The following is a 5,256-nucleotide window of genomic DNA, read 5'->3' on the forward strand; positions in this document are numbered from 1 at the left end:
ATAGTTTGTAAAGTTCTACCACTTTTCAATTTTATGTGAATAAATATTTTAGTTTTAATCTTGCTTTAAGGAAAGTAGAAGTTTAAGAAGTTTACAGAAGTAAACTCAATGAAGAACCAGATTTAAGATTGTTTGATTTTGAGCCAAATGTTGCAAACCTTTTTTAACGAAAATATTCAACAAAGAAGTTAAATGTATACGTCACTATTCTATTATGCAAACATCTACCATGTTGTAACTTATTTCATTAAAATATTATTCAAATTCATCAGAATCTGTAAAATAAAGAAATTTAATATGAAGTCTTATACATCATAGTATTTCTTGAATCACTTCTTTTAATTCTTAGAGTGTACCACACAAAATATTTGTAATTATTTTTTGAGTTGATAATTTTGTAATGGAATTTTTATAATCACAAATAAAATAACTTTACATTTTTATAATTATACAATTTAAATCTTAATGTGCAGCTGGGGGGCAAAATTTATCATTGTAGTTACTGTAAGCATTTAATGAATAAATCTAAAAGGATGTTATGACAAATATAATAAATTACCCTGAAGGTTAATAACATATTTTTGGTTGTTGTTGCAAGGGATTTGAAGAGCAAAAGCACTGGGATCTACTGAGTCATAGATCAAAATTCAGTCAGGGGTTTTCAGAAATTTAGAGGGCAATATTTGAGTCACAAGGTGGCACTCCACTTGGGCTGGTCCCTTTGTAATAATTCCACATTTCAGCAGGCTGCACTATCCTTACTGACCACTAAGGGGTGGTATAATTTACATACATACCAACTCAATACCTATAAAGACAAGTGCATTCATGAATGATTCTTATTCTACATGAAGGCATAGATCTCATAACATACACTGTTACTCACTTTCTAGTATACATACAAAAGTATATAGAATTTGAGGCCTAATGACATAGCACCTGTACACACACCCTACAGTCTGAAAGGGACCTAGGCATATTTTAGAACCCCTGGGGTTTCTTTTTCAGTCATTTGGTAAATCAGTGTAGTTCAGGGACTCACTCTTAGCTTTGCCAATTACTGAGAATTACTGTGTGTGGAACACCAGACTGTTTTCTAGGCAGGAAAAGAGTTGACAAAGGTGATTTCATCTTTTCCTCCAGGAGCCAGGACCCTAGAGACCTGTTTGATTTGAGATCTCCCTCCTGAGACTGGCTACACGTCTATTTGTGCAGTTTCTAACACCTCTGCACTCTAGCCGAGGCCCCATGCCCATCTCAGAGCCAGGGCCTGGTAAGTATTGACTCGCTGATGATTTAGGGGGTGAAAAAGCTGAAAATAATGAATAGTGAACTTGAGACCCAGGCCCTGGCATAGAGATTCCTCATGTTGAGGTAGTGAAAGAAATAGACCAAATGACTCCAGAGTCATTGTGATCACCACTTTCCTAGAGAAGATCTCATTTTCTAGTTCAAATCTATGCTCGAGATTCTGGAAATAGATCAACAGACTTTAAAAGAGTAGGAAAGCAGATAGAGGTAAAGTGTGTTGAAGGCCAGGATCAGAGGTGGGTGAGCACAGTTGGAGAGTAATCAAAAGTGTGGCAAAAGATTCCGTGCCCACATCTATTTGGTGGCAATATGTCACTGTGTGTGTATTTAACACGATCCTCAAAAACTTATCTCAATATTATGATGGTTTTAATTAATTGGAGCAATATTGAGGATTTCAGATGAATGGCTTTAAATGACACCACAGAGAAGCCACAGATTTTTCCTTTTAGAAACTTGAAATCACTTGCCCTTTGGTCATTAAAGATGTAGGGGCATTAGATTATAAACCAAAGGCAAGAGGTATGTTGGGCTGATGTTTTGGACAAGTCCACATTCATGCTCACTTATGCGTACTCACACACAGATTAAACTAGGAATCAGAATAACTCTAGCCAAGCTACTACCTCTCTTTAGGCAAGTCATTTAAGCACACCACTTATAGATTCATAAATTGTTAGACCAGGAAGGAATAGAAAAAAATTTAATGTCTTACCTTTTTATTTTACAGGAGAGGAAAATGAGGTTTCAAATGATTAATTGACCTTTCTAGTGAAGGAACAATGGGTGTTTGCTATATGCAGGGTTTATCTCCTTGCAAAGAACTGGTCAAACAATGCTATATCCCTCCCCTTTAGTCCTATTTTCCTAGGTTCCATATAAAGAACACCCTTCTATTGCAGACACATGTCAATAGAATCCCAGCTTGATTGTTTCAGTTACCCCACAGATGATCCCCTCCACAAAGAGGTTGACGGAATAGGCCTAGTCTCAATGACCCATTTTCATACCATCTTTTAGTATGGTTCGAGTTGTAGGAGAAAGATGATAGGGATAAGAGAATGTTGACTAATCCATGCGGGTGGCTGAGCTCATTCATTTCAGGATCATAGAGACTTAGATCTGGATTGGACTTCAGTTCATCTCATCCAACCTATGCCTAGATAAGAATCTTTTCTATAGCATTCCTTATAACTTATGTAGCCTTTGCTTAGAAAAGGGCTATTGGGAAAGGGAACCCACTATCTCCCAAATCAGCTCTTTCACTCATCTTTTTGTATGTTTCTAATTATTAGGAAGCAATTTCTTATATCAAGACACAATTTTACTACTTCACAGTTCCTACACGTTCCCCTAGGTCTATGTTTTGGACCAAGTAGAATTAGGTAATCTCCCTTCCACATTCCAGCCTTTCATACGTTAGAAGATGGCTTTCATGTTCCCCCTACATAACACATTTGACTGTTCTGGTTCCAAAGTAAGAGGATGACATTTTCTTATGTTGTCCACAAATTCTGGGTACATACCCTATTTAGGGCTTGTGAAAAGCATATGTATTAAAGAACGGAATAAAATCTTTTAAACAATCGCTATATTTGGCAGATGTGAACTCTGTGCCTCCCTGGTAGAAAGGATCAGTCACTGGCACAAGAATGATTACAGTGAACACATAAAAGTGTTTGACCCTATCAGAAATGGAAAAAAGAAAGGGCTCAGAAAGACCTAAGAAAACAGAACATGGGAGAGCAGTTAGATTTGTTCTAATAGGATAGAAGTTTGAATAATGTTTGGAAGTTGTTGAGAGGGAACTTTTGATTTAGTATAAAGAAAATTTTCTTAATCATTAGCATTATTAAAAAAAAGTAGAATAAGCTGATAGTGGGTTTCCAATGGCTGGAATCCTGAGATTTTTGAGTAGAGGGTGAATATGAAATAGCTAAATGCTAGAGGGTATAACAAACAGAGTCCTGGCCTTAGAGACAAGAAGACCTGAGTTCAAATTCTATTTTAAATGACCAACAGTATGTCTTTGGGCAAATCATTTAACCTCTCTCAGCCTCATTTTTCTTGCTTGTAATATAGGGGACAATCAAGAGTGTGCTGGGGCCAGCTCAAAATGGTTCTCAAGAGCCAGCTGTATGAGTATTTATAGGGCTCATTTGCCTGAACCAAATATCTTGTCTCTAAAACAAGGAACGTTCCCTTTTTCATCTACATACATAAGCAAAAATAAATAAGATAAACACCTTTCATTTATGTTGACCAGCATTTTTTTTCATGCGTTAAAAGCTCAGAACTTAAAAGAATCAATATCTCCCAAATGAAACTGACTTTTCAACCTTGAAACACCACAGAGGACAGGAAGTTAAAGTGATCAAATAACCCATGGAGCAATTTGGCCCTCTTCCTAGAGACAAAATGATGATGATGATGATGATGATGATGATGATGATGATGATGATGATGATAATGATGATGATGATGGTGATGATGATGGTGATGATGATGATAATGATAACTAGCACTCATATAACCCTTCAAAGTTTGCAAAGCACTATCTAGATGCTATCTCATTTGAGCCTTACCACAACCCTATAAGAAGGTATGATGTAGGCAAAAGGAGAGAAGAGATGATTCAATTCAGTAATTCAGTAAATATTTATTAAGTGTCTCCTACATGCTAGGCACTGTGCTGGGTAATACAAAAAAGAAAAAGACAAAGGCAGTTCCTGAGCTCAAGGAGCTTAAATCTAATAGGGGAAGACAGCATACAAAAGGAAATTACAAAGGGAAAAGGAGATCATCGACTTTTCCCTCCTCAGTTCCCTCTCCCCCCTCAAATCCAGACTCAGTGGAACCACCTATGCAGGCTAAAATTCAGTGGTCTGCTCTCCATAGTTCCACAATCATCTCCGATTTCTCTCTCTTGCTTCCTTGCTCCTAATTATTCTACCCACAAACTCCTTTTCCAAAGGGTGATGAGAGGAAGGGAAGCTTGGGAGTCTGGGGACTGTCTATTCAATTGGCTATGTGTCTCTCCTCAAGTCTCTTTTCCCATTTCAGGTGTGGCCAAAGATTGACCAAGTTGAGGACTTTGGAGCAAGGCAGAAGAAGCATATAAAGTGAGGGTCAACACTCCAGAGTCTGGTGTCCATGGAAGGAATAAATTCTTATATCTTCTCACCTTACCTGACTCTACACTGAGGTGTCTCATTAGCACCCAAAGATCTAAAGCATGAGAAGCCAAAAGAGACCTGGATTCTGAGCCCTAATGCATCCTGAGGCCTTCCTGAGAATAAATCATTCTGTGGAGACAAAGCAAGATTCAAGCCTCTAACAGACATAAAAGATGGGTTACTCACATCACTCTCTAAATCAAGGTACATTTCTGTTCTCTCACCTCTACTACTTCATATCCTATCTCCTTACTCTTTTTATCACTGATTCCTCCCATCTCAGGAGGGAAGGCGACTTTTGTGAAGGCTAACATATGCAGCTGTGCAATGGATTTCCTGACTTTTCACCTCCTTTGTGACTTTGTTTACCCATCATCCCCTCTCTTATACATATAAGAGCTGAATTGGAGGTAGTGCTTTAAGCTTAGCAATGTACTTTATTTAAGTGTAGGGACTGGTTCTCTGACAACATTGCTATTGAGAAATCCTAATTGAGGAACCTCCTTCTACCAATGGCATTTGGCACTCTCTCTGCAAGTTACCATCTGAGAGACTTGCCTGGATAACTGAGATGTTAAATAATTTGCCCAAAGTCACATGACTAACACATGCCTAAGGAAGAACTTGCACCTAAGGTTTCCTAGTTTCCAAATTGGCACTCTAGCCACACCGCCTACATATATGTGCATTCCATACATTATATAATTTGATGTTCTCAACACACCTGAGAGGCAGGAACTACAGGTGTTATTCCTATCTTAAAAATCAG

The sequence above is a fragment of the Trichosurus vulpecula genome, chromosome 2 (genome assembly GCF_011100635.1).
Source record: "Trichosurus vulpecula isolate mTriVul1 chromosome 2, mTriVul1.pri, whole genome shotgun sequence".
Taxonomy (NCBI): domain Eukaryota; kingdom Metazoa; phylum Chordata; class Mammalia; order Diprotodontia; family Phalangeridae; genus Trichosurus; species Trichosurus vulpecula.